Source organism: Sorex fumeus, unplaced genomic scaffold (assembly GCF_029834395.1).
Source record: "Sorex fumeus unplaced genomic scaffold, SorFum_2.1 ptg000009l, whole genome shotgun sequence".
NCBI classification, from domain to species: domain Eukaryota; kingdom Metazoa; phylum Chordata; class Mammalia; order Eulipotyphla; family Soricidae; genus Sorex; species Sorex fumeus.
Genome location: NW_026606066.1, coordinates 11,978,950 through 11,997,396, shown reverse-complemented (window position 1 = coordinate 11,997,396; position 18,447 = coordinate 11,978,950). Strand labels below are relative to the sequence as shown.

The 18,447-nt window shown below is 44.0% G+C and overlaps 1 protein-coding gene, 1 non-coding gene and 1 pseudogene across 2 annotated transcripts in view; all 3 read left to right on the top strand.

Moving 5' to 3' along the window:
• The window catches only part of LY75 (lymphocyte antigen 75), a 164,398-nt gene that overhangs the window by 120,019 nt on the left and 25,932 nt on the right, over nucleotides 1-18,447 (top strand). The window lies entirely within an intron of this gene.
• Nucleotides 3,417-3,680, top strand: LOC130019831 (small Cajal body-specific RNA 13). Its single transcript, XR_008791901.1, has one exon. It is a non-coding gene; the product is annotated as a small Cajal body-specific RNA 13 (non-coding RNA).
• LOC130019721 (ADP-ribosylation factor-like protein 1) lies at nucleotides 5,095-6,737 on the top strand (annotated as a pseudogene).

The following is an 18,447-nucleotide window of genomic DNA, read 5'->3' as shown; positions in this document are numbered from 1 at the left end:
ATCTTGGCATTAAAATCACCGACAATGATCTTGTAGAAGGTATGGTCTTCTCTATAGAACTTCTCCAGCTCCATGTAGAACTTCTCAATTTCTCCTTCACCATAATTAGTGATGTTAGTGCGTAAACAACGAATATAGAAACTGCCGGCAGTGAGCCACATCTATTCAAGTGTAATCTAATCATCCAATTCGGGTTGTTAGGCATTCGAATGAATCAATGCTCATGGCTAAGTTTATGTTGACACCGACACCACCGATGCCTCTTTTGTCACATGTTCCAAGGAACAATTCTTCTCTAGTGTCGAAAACGGTGTGATGTGATTGATGCCTTCTCGTTTCAGTCAGACCAATGATGTCGTATTTGATCTTTCGCGCTTGTACCATGAGGTCCTCAATGGATGCATCAGATGCCAGCGTACGTGCATTGAAAGTACAAATAGTCATTTATGTCTTTCTTCGTTTTGGCAGCCTAGTTCGGCCTTGAGATTTTATCAGCCTCTCCTTCCACATCCTTCTCATCGCTGCCATATTCAGGGTCAGGGGAATGAGACCCATTGTATTTACTGGATTTGGCATATTGAATACACCACGGATAACTTGCCAGGCTCTGCCATGTGGGTGGGATATTCTCAGTAGCCTGAAAACATAAACATTATATGTGTTCCTATTCAGGCATATGTGCTGGTATGATAATCTCAGTAGCCTGCCGGGTTCTCTGCAAGCGAGAATTAGAGAATAAGAAGCCGCGTGGCCGTAAACACTTCTGGGAGCTTGGTGTTATAGTCTCTGGATCCTGACCATTGATGGGGTTACATGGCAGTTGGTGGGTGTAACTGTCTAACTACTGGAAGGCCCAGTCCTGAACCTAGCAGGCTTGGAGATCTCAGCCCCGGGCCTCACACACCTGGGTTCCTCTGCCGGTTCCTTCATGTGTGAGGCTCATCCAAGCATGTGGAGAGTGGTCTCAGCATGGCTTTGGCTGGGTCCTGGAGGTCTTCAGCTGTCGGGCCCTGGTGAGGACAGTTAGGCACGAGGGTAGGACTCTGCTTTGTTCTCTTCCTGGAGCTTGGTGTTATAGTCTATATATATCTACACATAGATATATATAGTTATATAGTTATAACTATAGTTATAGTTATATTAAAATATGCCAATATTTTTCAAGATGGAAAAAATATATTTTAAAAGACACTTCAGATTCAAATTTGGTCAGGTAATACCATAGAAAAACGGTCACGGTCACAGTCCTCATGTTAATTCATCGATTTGCTCGAGCGGGCCCAGTAACATCTCCATCATGAGACTTGTTGTTACTGTGTTTGGCATATTGAATACGTCACGGGTAGCTTGCCAGGCTTTGCCGTGTGGGAGAGATACTCTCAGTAGCTTGCCGGGCTCTCTGAGAGGGGCGGAGGAATCGAACCTGGCCCGGCCAAGCCGGCTGCGCACAAGGCAAATGCCCTACCACTGTGCTATCGCTCCTTAGAAAAACAAAAAGGAGATATATGTATATAGGCCTGATGGAGAAGGGAGAAGCAAGGGACTGGGGAAATGAAATCTAGGGACTGGAATCTGGAATGAGGCCAAAATGTAGGCAAACAATTGTGAGACTGAAAAGCAAACAGTGTGACAACACCCAATAAGAGAGAGAGAACAAAAGGGAATGCACTGCCACAGAGGCAGGGTGGGATGAGGGGGATGGGGAGTGGGAGGGATACTGGGATCCGTGGTGGTGGGAAATGGGCACTGGTGGAGGGATGGGTATTTGATTATTGTATAATTGAAACCCAAGCACAAAAATTTGTAAGTCTACAACTGTACCTCATGATGTCTCACTAATAACAATTTTTAAAAAAGAATGATGGAGATATAAATACTTATTTTACATAAAAAAAAGAAAAGCAACCAGTGTGAGATGCAAAAAGGTCTTAGACAGCAGATGCTGAAAAATGAACCAGATCTCATGTGTTTCTGACTCTCCATCCCATTCCAGGATCAGCTGGGATCAACTTCCTTATCAGTAAATGAAAATGAATATGACCTCTTACCACCTCTGACACCCTACAACTCTCCTTATGGTATTTCTTTGATCAGAGTTTGGGAGCAATCACTCATTCCATTTCAGACTGTTCTATCAGAGGCAAGTAAAGAGTGAAAAGGGTAAGAAGTTTTTAGGAGCAGCTCCCGGCAGTGGTGGGGTTATAGAGAGGCTCTGGGTGCCACTTAGGTCTGACCAGTAAGTGCTCTGGCAGTTGGTGCTGCAGATGCCCCAGGGCTATACCTTGTGGTAGACAGGGGTCAGGTACTGGGAGCATGCTGGCCAGTGCACCACTACTGCTCTACCAATCCTCCAGACTCTGCTTACCCTTGTCTCTGTACTTTTCCTTATTCATCACCCACTCCCAGCCCTGACAACCTCTGAATTTTTTATAGTCGCCATTATTTGGGTTTTTACCAAAATATCACATTTTGCTATCCATTATGTTGCCTTTTCAGTTTGACTTCTTTCACTTAGCAGTACATTTATAAGGTTCCTCCATGCCTTTCAGAACTTGAGATCTCATTTCTCTCCTTTCTTCACTCTTCTTCTTCTCCTGCTCCTTCTTCTTTTCCTCCCCTCTTCTTCTTCTTTTATTTTTGTTTTGGCATTGTGCTTGAATCCAGGGCTTCAAATATACATGTGCATGGCATACACAGTCCCATTTAGCAACATCTCATTCATTTTCTTCTTAATGCTAAAGAATCTTTCACTGTATGGGTTATGGGTTGGGAAGAGAGAGAGGGTTGATCAGAAGTGACAAAAAGGTAAGGAGGGTGGTGGAGGGACTTGAACACTTTGGTCACAAAGATGCACTGTATCCAAACTATGTGAGTGGGCCTGGGGAGGGACAGCAAGTATTACTTCATATGCTATTGACCTAGTCAATATCTTTGAGCTACCTTTTTCCAAGGTTTCAAACTGTCTAGGGTTTGAACAGTTTGATGGCACCACATACATTCCCCTGAATACTGCCCATCAGATCCTTAAGTACAGAGCCAGGAATAAGTCCTGAACACCTCAGGGTGTGACCCCAATTTCTCCTAAACATAAAGGCCCTCCCGTTGATCATCGATTTGCTCGAGCGGGCCCAGTAACGTCTCCATTGGAGACTTTGTTGTTACTGTGTCTGGCATATCGACTACTCTCGGTAGCTTGCCGGGATCTCCGAGAGGGGCGGAGGAATCGAACTCGGGTCGGCCATGTTGGCTGCGTGCAAGGCAGACGCCCTACCCGCTGTGCTATCGCTCCAGCCCATGACACCCATAAATATTAAAACGATGATAACCATGTTGCCTAAACTATGATTTCAAAACTTATAAGAAAATATATGAACTGTTTCACTCAAATTTTTAATCTTTTTGTAAAAATGGATGTTTTTCCTCAGTCTGGGAGCTGTATGGCGTTGGTGGAGCACACCATACTTGCAGAAAGAGCATCTTCCTGAGGAAACAGGCACAACTGACCGAATCCCAACAATACCTGTGAAATTTTCCACCCACTGCTCTTGGACATTGGTGGCATGACTGGGCAGTGTATCGTAGTGTCATTATCTATCAGTAACAGTAAGAGAAACTGTGCGGTCAGCATACTGTTCAACAGATGGAGTACTTTCTATTGGACAATAAGTAAAGCTAAAAATTAAAAAAAAAGTTTGTTCTAATAATTTGAAAAGTCATGTTGGAAAAAAAAACAACTCTTTTTGATCCAACCCTGGCTTACCATATTCAAGGCAAGTGTTCTCAGACTAATCCACATACCCAGGACTGAGGTGGTGTCAAGAGCTGAGCTAGTTTCGTTTCTAGAAACTGGTGACAGGACAAGCCAGTGGCAGACAAAGAAAAGTTGTTTTCCGAAGTACACAGTCCAGTGGGAGGAGCCTTTGCCAAGGTCTCTGGTCGATGTGACCGTAAGTGACATGAACACCAACAGTGACATTCTGACCTGAGGACTCTCTGGGACCATAAGTACACACTACTTCTGCAGTATCTGCCACCACACAAAAAAACACCCCAAAACCCAGATCCCGTTCTTCCAATGGCCTTCTGGGGGAAACATCAGCCAGCAGAAATCCAAGGACACTGGGGTCAGAAGTTTTTAATGGAGTCAAAGTAAAATTGCAATTGTAAGTGTTATCAGTATTGTTTCAAAATACTATGTGGCATTTGCAGGAAATTCTTAAACATGGAGGCATGCTTATTTTAGAAGTAAAACAATTCCTCTTGCCATAATGACTCCTTTAATTTTATTAATTTATTTTTATTTTGGGGGGGGGCTGGAGCAATAGCACAGAGAGTAGGGTGTTTGCCTTGCACACAGCCAACTGGAGTTTCATTCCTCTGCCCCTCTCAGAGAGCCTGGCAAGCTACCGAGAGTATTCCGCCTGCACGGCAAAGCCTGGCAAGCTACCCGTGACTTATTCAATATGCCAAATACAGTAACAAGTCTCACAATGAAAACATTACTGGGCCTGCTTGAGCAAATTGATGAACAATGGGAGGACAGTGCTACAGATAGTGCTTTGTGTGTGGTACTGGGGATCAAACCCTGGGCACATGTAAGACATGTGCTCAATCACCTAGCCACATTCTCAGCCCTAATTTTTGTTTTGTTTTGTTTTTTGAGCGCCAGGGATTAAACCCAGTCCTTGCACATGTGAGATGTACCCTCTATCACTAAGCTATGTCCCTGAACAAATTGCACTTGCACTATTCCAAAAATATTCCACGTTAATTGTCTGTATAGAGGCAGGGGGATGTGTGGGTTGGTTGGGGGTGGCAGGAGGAATACTGGGGACATTGGTGGTGGGAAATGTATACAGATGGAGGGGTGGGCGTTCGAACATTGTATGACTGAAAAATCATGAAAGTTTTGTAATTGTATCCTATGGTGATTCAATTAAAATATAGGCAGTCATGCCACCCCTGCCGCTGCTCCCACCAGGAGTCCAACGTGGAATTGCTGGCGGAGCAGCCAGGCAGTCTGGGTAAGCGCAAGCAAGCAGAGGCGGCAGTGCACACATGGGGCCAGGGTGACAGTCCACTGGGACTGCCGTCATGGGGGACTTTTTCTCCAGTATTTTTTCTAGTCTGTTTGGAACCCGGAAAATGAGGATCTTAACTTTGGGATTAGACGGAGCAGGAAAAACTACAATTGTGTACAGATTGCAGGTTGGAGAAGTCATTACTATAATTCTGACCATTGGATTTATTTATTTATTTTTTATTTATTTTTGCTTTTTTGGGTCACACCCAGCAATGCACAGGGACTACTCCTGGTTCTGCACTCAGGAATCACCCCTGGCGGTGCTCAGGGGACCATATGGGATGCTGGGAATCAAATCTGGGTCGGCTGCATGCAAGGCAAATGCCCTACCCACTGTGCTATTGCTCCAGTCCCCCGACCATTGGATTTAATGTTGAGAAGGTAACATATAAAAATCTTGAATTCCAAGTATGGGATTTAGGAGGATAGACAAGTATCAGGCCTTACTGGAGATTATTCTAACACAGATGCTGTCATCTATGTAGTAGACGGCAGAGTCTCCTGCCCCCACTCCTGGCTATCCTCGCCGGGGCCCCTTGGAGGGGAGCGGGTTGAGTTTCCCTCCCCGCCCCGACCAGGGCTCCGGCAGCCAAAGACCTCCAGAACCAGCCACCACCATGCTGAGACCACGGTCCACACTCATGAAGGTACCGGCAGAGGAACAAAGGCACGCAGATCCCCGAGCTGAGATCTCCAAGCCTACTCGGATCGGGGCTGAGCATCCTCCACCCAGATCCTCCAAATTCCAGTAGGCGGAGGTCACACCCACCAACTGGCCCCCTGGCGCCGTGTAATCCCATCAATGACCAAGACTCAGAGACTATAAAACCCAGCTCCCTGAAGCGCGCGACATCTTATTATCTCATTCCTACTTTGGACAAACTGGCAGGCTACCAAAAGTAACCTGCCCACACGACAGAGTCTGGCAAACTCCCCGTGGCGTACCCAATATGCCAAATACCAGTAACAATGATGGGTCTCATTCTCCTAACTCTGAAAGAGCCTTGAATATGGCACTTTTTAAAAAAATCTCAGGGCTAGGACGAAGGAGACATTACTGGGGCCTGCTTGAGGCAATCGACGAACAACAGGATGGTTGTGATCGTGATGATCGTGTTGTAGTAGACAGTTGTGACCGAGACCGAATTTGCATTTCCAAATCAGAGTTGGTTGCCATGTTGGAGGAGGAAGAGCTAAGAGCTAGTGGTGTTTGCAAATAAGCAGGACATGGAACTGGCCATGACTCCCTCAGAGATGGCAAATTCACTTGGGTTACCTGCTTTGAAGGACCGAAAATGGCAAATATTAAAAACCGCAACCAAAGGCACTGGTCTCAATGAGACCATGGAATGGTTAGTGGAAACAATGAAGAGTAGACAGTAAATTCAATCACGTCTCTGCAATGAAGACTGCATTAGCACAACCCCTGTGGCAACAACAGTCAAGTGTACTTCACACTACTAAATGGACAGGCTGTATGACTGCCAGCCTCCACCAAACTGACTGCCACGTTTGTAATACATATAAAAGAATAAGTAGCAAGGAGGCAACTTACCTTGATCGAACAAACTGAATGCCTGTTCTGTGTAACATAAAATATTTCTTCCTTGCTTTCTTGTGTTAAGGCATATATTCTATTTGTATGAAATTCTTATTCAAATACAGTCCTATTAAAGAATAAAACTTTTCTATTTTTGAATAAGTGGTTGCAGTTTGTATAAACACTAATAAATATTTTAGCTCTGATTTCCTCCCTAAAAAAAGCATGTATATATATATATACATAAAGTATAAGTATATATATACTTATATACACTTGTATATATATTCCATGTGTATATATATATTACACGTGTGTGTGTGTATATACATATATACACACACACACGTGTAATATATATATTCCATGTGGCCAGGGCTGTGGTTAGTTCCCTGGATCCGGCCAGTGCTCACTTTCCAGCTTTCGCCGGCGTTCTAGTTGATTTAGAGCAGGTTCCGGAAAGTCTCTGGACGATTTTGCAATCTGCAAGTCCAAAGTTACTCCAGTTTGAATCAAAAGTTTTCCAAATCCGCGTGGAGCCGCTGGGGGGTGGGAGAAACTGAGCGCTGCCCGGCCGGCGGGGCGGGCTCTGGGCCGGGTGGGCTCGTGGTGCGGCCTCCGCTCTCCCTCCTCCCTCTCACAGCGCTGCTCCCCGCCCCCTAGGGGGCCAGCTCGGTGGGCGGGTCCGGCCTGGCTCTGCTCTGCGGAGCGGCGCCGCCTGCCCCGCCGTCGCCGTCATGCCCCGGGCTGCGCTGCCCGCGCTCCTGCTGCCGCTGCTCGGCCTCGCCGCCTCCGCCGTCGCGGGTAAGTTCCCTTCTGACCTCGCCCCTTCCCGCAGCCCCGCGGTGCCCCCAGGGTTCCGTAGCGTCCGCTGCAGTCCACGACCCAGCGAGCATACACACTCCCTCCAGGGGTGCTGGTGGGGGGAGGGGGGAAATGCTTCCGGACCCGCAGGTCGCTGTCACCCGCACGCCCAGCCCGCGCCCCCACCCCGGGAAGCCCTGGAGTCGCTCGGCCTCGCGCTCGTCCCGGTAGGGTGGATTCCAAACAGCGACCCAGGGGCCACCAAGGCCGCCGAGCATCCGTGAGTGCCTCCTCTCTTGCATCTAGTGCCTCCTCTCTTGTACATCTTGTGTGTCGTCTGTGCAGCCACCCCGGGACCGGGTCTGATTGACAGGAGAGCAGAGAGACGTCAGAGTCCCCCCACGGTCGTTTCAGGACCACTGGGGTCTGACCCGAGTAACAGGAAAGTTGATGTCTGTTGAGAGTTCTTTGCTGGAGCAGCGGCCCAGCCGAGGATGGGGGTGCGGGAAAGGGCTGCGGGAAGGGGTGGAAGCAGGCCCAGTTTTGCACAAGGGCATGTTTTGTTTGTCCTGTTGGTTGTTTCAGTTGTTGAAATAGGAAAACAGTTCGGCATGTAAGCCCCGGATCGAAGCGGGCTGTGACAGACGAGGCTTGGATTCCACCGAAATCTTGTGATTTGAAACCCTTTCCGCCCGCAGTTGTGTAAGAGACGTCTGAAAAAATCACGTAGGATTCGTCAGGCATTTCCCCAAAATGACTCCTTGGCGAAAACAGATCGTTCCATCGGATGGTGTTCGAAAACAACATTTTCCAGAAATGCGAGCTTTGTCAGAAATGCGGATGGGGAATTCTGGGGAAAGATTCCACCCGAATAATCCTTGCTTGGACAATGTCAGGAGTAAAAGAGCAGGATATAAATAAGAAATGAGTGAATACTTGTGTGGGGTTGAATAAAATGATTATGTAAAAGCTTGGGTGCCCACTCCCCTGACTTTTACTGTCATTTTATAAATCCTTGTGCAAAGACTGTCCCCAGGCAGAAGTATTTTAAGGGAGAAAGGAATCTTTGGAAGGATCTGGGTGCAGGAGGCAGCAGCAGTGGAGGAAACAACTCAGAGCCTGCGCTATGGCTGGGAGCCCATTTTCTGAGAGTTGACCCTTTCTTCTTGAACAGCTGGGCCAAGTGCACCTGTGGAGGAACAGAAACCAGGTGGGGGCTCTCACTGTGCAGGCCGAGCAATAGTTTTGCATAGAAGGGCGCGCGCTGGAAGTGGCCCAACTGTTCGTGACACTCCTGCCGGCTTTGTTGCCAGGATCCTCAAAACTCCGTTTAATCTAATCTCTGTGCTGCCACCCCTTTGTGCTTTAGGCTCATCAAATAGACTATTCTTTTCAATTTGGGGGCAAACTGTACTATGGAAACGCAAAGGCTGTTCGGAGAGGTACTGGGCTGTGTGGCCCTGATGGTTCAGTGTCAGGGACCAGAGGTTTGATCTGCTGGAGCCCATTGGTGCCAGAGGGCAGTAGGACCTCACCTGGTTTTGCTCCTGCCCTGGCAGCCTATTTTGTGAGAATCAAACCTGGATCCTTATCAACCATAGCCCTTTGATCTGTCTTCCCCGTCCTTTGGGGGGCATTTTATTTTGTCTTTTAATTAATTTTTCTAAAACTTTTTTTTGTTTTGATTTTTGGGCCATACCCATTGTGATCGGGCCTGAATCCTGGCTTTTGGCCCAGTAATCACTCCTGGCATGCTCAGTGGACCGTATAGGGTGCCAGGGATCAAAGCCAGGTTGGCATCATACAAGACAACTGCCCTACCCATTGGACTAACTCTCCAACCTCTGTTTAACTTTTTAAAATTTATTCTTTTTTTTTGCTTTATTGGGTCACACCCGGCAATGTATAGGGGTTACTCCTGGTTCATACACTCAGGAATTACTCCTGGTGGTGCTCAGGGGACCATATGGAATGCTGGGAATCAAACCCAGGTCGGCCTCGTGCAAGGCAAACACCCTACCGGCTGTGCTATCACTCCAGCCCCTCTGTTTAACTTTTTTAATTTAAAAAATTGTTTAAGAAAACCAGGATTTTTAAATTTAAAACTTGTTCCTTATAATTTTAAAAAGTATTGTTTTTTGTAAGCTACCCATGACGTATTGGATATGCCAAAAAACAGTAACAAGTCTCACAATGGAGATGTTACTGGTGCCCGCTTGAGCAGATCGATGAACAACAGGAAGACAGTGTTACAGTGCTATTGTTTTTTGTAACATGGTTATAGTAGTGTTAAAGTTTATGATATTAACATTCAAACTTATGGTACTGCACTACCAACACAAATATTCAACACCCCGCCCCACTACCAAAAACCATCCTCCAATAAATTAAAAAAAAATTGGTATCTACATTTTGATCTCTTCATAGAAGCTGTTATGAGGGGACCAAAGAAATAGTACAGCAGTTAAAAGTGCCTGAGTTGCATGCAGCAGATCCTGGTTCAATCCCTGACACCACATATATTCCCCTGAGTACACCCCGTAGTGATCCCTGAAAGCTGATCGAGGAGTGCTGCTGGGTGAGACTAAAATAAAAACAAAACAAAACAGAGAAGCGGCTCTGGTGAGCTAAGAGAACAAGCTATCTGTGGAAAGATGTGTTCTTTTCCCCTCTTTTAGCGTTCAGCATAGATAAAGAGGCTTTTAAAGTTGATGTTAAATAAATTAGGCTATTAATCAGATACCATTGGGAGGCTTACTATAGAAGAAGGCTGAGCTTTGGGGTTAGGTACAGACACGTGGCTAGATCAAGTTATTGCACTAAACTCATTGCACGAAAATGGAGCTTACAACTCGGGGCTACCTCTGCTTCTGTGACATTAGCTGGGGACTCCATCTGGTACCTATTCCAGTCATCATAAATCTCAGTTTCCTTCTTTTTGTTTTCTTCATAATCAACCAAGGGTAGTATTATCATTATAAGAGTTATGCATACTACTCTTCATGCAGTGGGTGTTTATGGGCACTTAGCACATCCTCTTACACTTAGCACATACACTTACATGTTGATGGTTTAAAAGTTACTGTGTAGATTTTTCATCGAAATGCAGTCAGACTAGGCGGTTTGATTTCAGGAACCCAGTAAATAAACACCAAGATCCATGGATATCTTATAAAAGTCCCTTTTATAAGATATCATGGTTTTTGCCTGTTAACTTATGCCATCCTCCCATCTCATTTATTTTATTGTATTTGGGAGCCCCACACCAGTGGAGGACCATATTTGATGCTAAGGATGCAAACCAGGATCAGTTTCTTTACCCCTGCACTATCTCTCCAGTCCCTGCCATGTACTTTAAGTCATCTGTAGATTTCTTAAACCTAAGTCAATATATGTCATGTAAATTGCTGCTACATTGTAATTACTTAGAATATAATGAAAAGAATAAGAACATCTGCATATGTTCACTACAAACATAGTCTTAGATCCCACTACCTATTACATATTTACTTTCACTGGTTTGGAGTCAAAAACCTGACAGTGCTCCAGGAGCACTCCAAACTCTGTGCTCTCTGTGTTACCTCTCCAGCCCCCCATTATATCTTTTCGATCCACAGTGGTTGAATCTGCAGCTGCAGACTTCACAAGTATGGAAGATTGACTGTACTTCACATATCCCTTATCCAGACAAAAATCAGGAGTCATTGTTGGTCTAGAGCCATGTCAAGAAAGAGCTTTTCAGTATTCTCACAGAATTGGCTGAATGACAGGATCTTAACTGACAAGCTCCTATGGATTTGTGTAGCTACATTTGGATTTGTGTAGCTACATTTGATGTTGCAGTGAGATCATAGTTATTGTTCTCTCTGCTTTGTTATTTTGGAGTTGAGTAGTGGAAGTGATTTCATGTTGTTCTTAGTAATTGTTTCAAAAATGACAGTGAGCACAACATTCTTTACATTCCTAAGTATGGTTTCGTAAACTCTTCTGTGATGGTGCTTTTTTATAGACAGTGGAATCAGTGTGTGTTTATTGGCACTCGCCTTGCATGGGTTAGTAATTTCACATGAGATAAGGGATTAGAAACTTGTTCACAGTAAATTCTCATTTTGTGATTATTATGTGGGCAGAATCCAGGTTGCTTGTTTTGAAATACCATCTAAGGCTTTTCTTTGATATGATCTCTTCTGCACTTCCTGCAATGTCTCTTTATCTCCTCTGACTCCCATCCACTGATTTTTCTGTCCAAACCACTTTCTTCTTCCAGGTCTTTCCCTTCCCTTCCCTGGTCCTTAGTATGTCTTGCCTCCACCCACATTATTCAGGTCTTTGCTCTCGTGTTAGCTTGTCATGCCTTTTCTAAACATCCACATTCGCTTGTCACATCTCTGTTTTTGGCTTATTGTTGTCTATTTTTTTTCTGGTTTTGGGGCCAGACCTGGCGATAGCAGAGCAGGTAGGCCGACCCGGTTTCGATTCCTCCGTCCCTCTTGGAGAGCCCGACAAGCTACTGAGAGTATCCCGCCCGCATGGCAGAGCTTGGCAAGCTCCCTGTGGCGTATTCGATATGCCAAAAATGGCATAACAAGTAACATGTCTCACAATAGAGACGTTACTGCAAAAATAGTTTGCAACAGGTAACAAGTCTCACAATAGAGACGTTACTGGTGCCTGCTTGAGCAAATCAATGAACACCAGGAGGACGGTGCTACAGTGCAGTGCTACAGTGCTCTCTGGCTGTGCTCAGGGACTGCTTCCAGCTCTGTGTTGGCGTGTCAATTTCAGCCTTGGAGAACTATGTTATCAGGGATAAAATGAGAGTAAGCTGCATGCAGGGTGAATGCTTTAACCCCTGTTCTACCTATCTAACCTCTCAGGTTTTTTAAAAATTCTTCTTCAAAGTACTCATTATTATAATAATTTGGGATATGAGCTATTCCTTGTCTTTTGGCTTGTCAACCTTATCAGAAGGAAACCCATAACAGCAGGAAGTATACTGTTTTGTAGTATTTGCTTTATTGTGTGTTTAATTGATTCCAATTTATTATAAAAAAGTAAAAATAAATCAGTGCCTTAAAATTTGGCGGGAATAATTAAGTTACAATTCCATTGCAGTTATTTTATTTTATTTCTATCATGAATTCATCTCATAATTAAAACTTAAAGCATTAAATCAACTTAATCTATTTCAGACTCTTGTGGTTGGCATAGTTATGTTTTAAGGGAGAAATTACAACATGCCTGCTTTTTCCTGTTTTGAGTTGTTAATAGACATTTATTTTTTCCCAGTGGAAAAGTGATATTATAACTATGTATTATTTCAGAGCTTCTTTTATTGTTGAGGAACTTTCAAATGTCCATATGTGGGTACAGCCCTGAAGCCCCTGAGCACCCCAGGATGCCGCCAGCTGGTCCCAGGCCCCACAGGCCCAGGTAGTACTTCAGCTGAGAGGCACCAGGCAGGCCCTATTGGCCAAATCTTGGCAGTAGTGGTCTCTGTACCCCATGGGTACTCTTTAGGAGTTACTTGCAACCCAATGAAAGTGTTTTTGTGCTAAAAACTATTTTTGCAATAAAATGATTATCCAGTTTTGTTGGGTTTTGGTTTGGAGGCCACACCCACCCCCCTGTGCTCAGAATTTACTCTTGGTTCTGTGCTCAGGGATCCCTCTTAGCAGGGCTCAGGAATACTGGGGATTGAACCTGGCTAGTTGCATGTAAGGTAAGCACCCTACTATTACTCCAACCTCTTTCCACAGTTTTTATACCCTACAGGAAGTATTTCACTCCTTTTGTGTGTTATTTTATGGTTTGAGGGCAGATTTTGTTTTTATTATTGTTTCATTTTGTTTTGTGGGCCACTCCATGGCAATACTCAGGGGTGACTCTTGGCTCTGCACTGAGGGATCACTCCTGGTGGTTGGTTCTCAGGAGACCATATGGGATGCTGGGGATCAAATCTGCATCAGTTCTGTGCATGGCAAGAACCCTACCCACTGTACTATTTCTTCAGCCCCTGAGGGCAGATTTTGAGGCTGATTATACAAGAAAATGGACAATTAATTCCCAGGGAGAAAGGCAGAAGTCTCGTTCTATGAAATGTGATCATGGCAGCTCTGGGGAAAGGCTTGGGGCAAAGAAGGTGGAGATGAATGTCTTGGAAGATAGACTGGGTTACAGAATCGGGAGAAGGTCTTGAATGTTGGAGTGACTGAATTTCCTTGCTATTTCAGGAGATTTTGCAGCCGAGGGTATTGCCCAGGTCCCAAGTCTGGGACCTGGAACAGCCACTTCCTCCCCCAGGCATAATTACATCTCCCTCTCCTGCTCAGGGGATCACTGAATCAGTGCTGCTACTCTTATCTTAATGGGGGAGGGCAAAGGTCTTATTATTGAGAGGTGTTTTCTTTTAAAGCAATTTTAGTGTTAACATTCAGAATAGGTATGTTCCAGGGATTACTTCCTTTTAGGCTGTGCCTTGTTTGAAAAACTCCCACAAAAATTGGGAGTTATTTTAGAACTGAAGGGTATTACAAAACCTTTCTGTGGATAGACCATTTTTTTTCTGTTGATAATTTTTGACAAAGGATGTATTGGAAACCATTGGAGCCATGTTAAATGCAAATATTTAATTTATTTTTAATCGGGCTCTTAAATGTCATTTGTGTTAAATTAATGGAATTATAAAATTACAAAATCCATAAGGAGCAACTTAGGTGCATTTTTAATAACCTGTCTTTCAGAACTGCGGTGAAGGAGGGAGAAAAACAGAAAAAGCACTTTGCAGAGAGTGTGGTGAGCAGGATATATTTATTGAAAATAAGTTTTTCTTGTTTTGTGGGGGCCGCACCTGGCAGTACTCAAGGCTTTTGACTAACTCTGCTCAGAGAGAACTCCTGGTGGGGTTTGGGGAACCATATATGGTGCCAGGGATCAACCCAGGTTCAGCCACATGCAAAGCAAGCACTGTACTTGGTAGACAATTGCTCCAGCCTGTTTTTGAAATATGTTTTTGTAGAGAAAAAAATCAGCAATTGAAAACCTATAGCCATATTTTAAGGAAGTAGATTTTTTTTTTAGCTACAACAGAATCACAGCAAAAATACTTAGCTCTATGAAGAAGATTTAAACTTTCATGTTGCTAAGGATAGAGCTCAGGACCTCACACATGCAAGAGCTGTACGTGCAAGAGTCACATCCCAGGCGCAGATTTAGCCTTTAGCTAGTAAAGCATGTGAACCTAGAAGCTTTGCTCCCAGGAGCTATCAGACTATTTGAACTCTTTGACTTGTTCTTCTCATTCACAGATCTTTCTCCTGGGGTGGGAGAGACAGTATTGAGTAAGGTGCTGGCCTTGCATGCAGCTGTGGTTGCAACCCTGATTCAAATCCCAGCATAGAACACAGTGGACCCTGAACACCGCCGGGTGTGCCCAAGAGTAAAAGTCTTTCTCTTCTACAGTGGTTATGGTTTATTTTTGGAGCACACCCTGACCTGGAGCTTGTGAAGGGTTTGATGCTGAATTGGCTGAATTACTGTCATGCTTAAATGCATCTGAGGAGAAAGCAGCTGCATATTCTGAGAAAGTGAAACAACAGTCTGCTTTCTGTGTTTTCTGTCTTCTCTTTTTCTGATTGTAGTTTTTAGGGGCTACAAGAGTCTCTACAGAAGTCTTGTCACATATTGCTTTCTTAATTATTCAGCAACGGTTTTTCAGTTGCCTCAGTTACCCTTATGGTCTTACTTCTCTTTTCCATCTCAGGGTTGTGTGAGATGCTTACTCCCTCTGACCTAGAGAGACATGTGGATATTTTTTCCATCAGCTCATTCAAATATGTTTTTGTATGTCACTTTTATAATGAGGTCTTTCTGAGACAGAATTCTAAAATTGCAACCTTAGGGGGCTAGATAGATAGCATAGCGTATAAGGCACTTGCTTTGCTTGCAGCTGACTCGGGTTCAGTCTCCAGCACCTCAAATGTTCCCCTGACATGCTCCAGGATTGATCTCTGAACATAAAGTCAGGAATAAGCTCTGAATGCCACTAGGTATAGCACAAAACAAAGTAAAATGAAACAAAAACAGCCATTCTAACCTCATACACCAGATCTTGCTTCTCTCTTTAACTTTTTCTCTTAGTATTTACCTCTGTTTGTTGGCCTCCTGGCTTTTGTATTTAAAAAAATTAATAAATACCGGGTCCAAGAGACAGTACAGATGTGATGCACTTGCCTTGCATACTGCCAACCTTGGTTCAATGCCAAGCATCATGTATGCTCTTTTGAGCAACACCAGAAGTGACCAATGAGCAGAGCCAGGAGTAAGCCCGGTGCACAGCTGGTTGACCAAGGTTCCTCACCCACACCCCCCACCAGTACTTTTTTCTTCTATAGGAAATGAGAGAATGGGGAAGGGAGGTAGAGAGAGGACAAGAGAGCTATAAAGAGAAATTATACTCCCTGAACTGGGATTTCAGGCAGCTTCCTGGAGCATGCCTGGCCTTTGTACCATTTAGCTCACCCCACCCTAGATAGGGCACCTGTATCAGGACCTCATCAACTCATTCCCCTTGTGGTCCCTTTCATCTAAGATAATTTTACACAACCCCCAGCATATAGGTCTATGAATTAGGCATACAATCCAAACATTTACAAATAATAAATCATAAGGAAATTGATTTCAATGTATTGATTTGGAGGCCACAACCAATGGTGCTCAATAGTTATATCAACTCTCTTAGTGCTGTTTAGGGAAACCTTGTGATGCCCTGGATCAAACTTATGTTTCCCAGGCTTTTACTTATGAAGACTAAAGATTTTTACTTACTTAAAGATCACTAAATGTTTTTATATCTATCTCAGCAAGAATATACGCTTCAGGAGGGCAGGTATTACCCCCATCCCATCTCATACCCCCCTCCGCTTTTTATTCAGAGTGGTACTATTGTGCTGGTGCAAGCTGCGAATGAACAGAGAGACATCTCAAGATAGGGTAGTGAGTTTATTAGAAGCTCAGCGCTTCTAATAAAGTCAGAAAAGAAAGAGACCAGGAGCCCCATTTGCAGAGAAGGTCTCCCTTTTATCCTCTAAAGGTGGGCTACAATCTTCATATATTCTTATCAGTGAAACAGGGGATAGAGAGGTAATAAGTAATACAGATCTTTTTGTAGAAAAACATACTACCCATTGTTGTTACATGTAGGCATCCAAATATGGAAATAGATATTTGGTTTGGGGGTGAACTCAGCAGTGCTCTGCAGCCACTTTTGGCTCAGTGCTTATTCCTAATGGTGCTTGGGAGACCATATGGTGCCAGAAATGAACCCCAGGGATCCTCTGTGCCAAGGATGCACTCCAGCCCTTTGAGCTGTCTCCTGGGCTCTGGTTGTGCTTATTATGTACATTAAACATGGCTTTTTGGATATAGAATGGGGGTAATTTACCAAGTCAAAAGCTGACTACTCTAGGTAAACATCTAAGAAAGTGACTTACCTGGGTATGAGTCCTGGTAGGCATATTTTACTGCCGAGATAATATCCTCAGCCTTTCTGTTTTATTATATGAAGTGTGCAATCTAACCTAACTGGGACACATTCCCGACCCCCCTCAGCATTATCCCAAGTATCTTAAAATAGAACTCAGTCATCTAGGATGATCTGAACAAGGCTGTAGTTAATAAAAGTCCTATCATGTGCAGTGTGGTGCAAAGTCCTGTGGGGGTTCAAAGGAGCAAGAAATGATAGGAAGGAGAGGTAATATTTCTAAGAGAAGTGGCATATAAGTGCATTATAATTTACAGAGCACCAGAATTACAAGTATACAAAGAATTAGTTTCAAGTTTTACTTCACTTGGTGTTAATTTTATTTCTTGTTCTCTTGCTAGAGATCACACCAGGGTGAACTGCATACAAAGCGAGCAACTTTGTCTATATATTATCTCTCCTGTCCCCACATGTTCTCAAATGTATGCTAGTAAAGGTATAAGAAATGGAGACAAGGCCAATCCAGTAACATTTTGGGATGTCAGAAATTTAGCATGATTGTATAAGAAAGAGAAATAAAACTCTGGAAAGGGAGAGCTTGAAGATATTGAAGCCATGGTAACTAAGTGATTCAGTGGTTAAAAAAAGAGATAAGATTCATTCATTCAGTAAATTGTTTTGAGTCCCTGTGATGGTGCAAGAGCCATCAGATATGTTGAAACTCTACATATTCATAATTGGTCTTTGCTTTTAGAATGGTCACTGTCTCGAGGTGAAGAAAGACAAACGTGACACTTATGGCAATAAAAGCTACATAGTGTGAGCCCTTCCTCTCCTAGGCACTGTGCTGTGCAGTTTCATAGCATCTAATCTCATGTTCAGAATAATACAGTGAATATCCCTTTGTTCCTAAGGAAGCACAACAGTTGAGCAAGTTCTAATAACCAAGGTAAAAACCCAAGTTCTGACTCCAATGTTACGATTCTTCTGTGAAGAGGAAACTGCGTTTGGGTGGTGCATTAGGAAATGAGTTGTGCAATGAAATTGTGAGTGGAAGTCAAAGTAAAATTCAAGTGACGGACACTGACATGGTCATATGCATCCTCACTGGGGTCATGAAAAGTTTGGGAACTTGAAAAGGTTTTCTGAACATTCAGCAGCCAGAAGTGAATTAAGAATTCATTGTGGAACAAATCTTAGGTGTTTCTGGCAGTGTTCATCCATGTTACATCTCTTGGGTGAAAAAGGGTCACGAGTGGAAACTCTGATCTAGACAGAAACTCTAACCTAGACAGCCTGGACCTCAAAGGATGAGCAGACAAAAAAGACTATTTGATGGTCTACAAGTGAATTTTGGAAAATGAAGGTGTTTTCCTCTGAGTAAGTCAAGACCAAACTTCAAAGAAGGCAGCTGAGTGTGCTGGCAGATAGTTTTCTCATAGACACTGCTTCCTGCAGACTTTAGACTCTCTCCAGGGATGTCTGGTCATTCTTAATTCTTACGCTGGGACAAAGAAATAGCACAGTGGTGAAGGCATT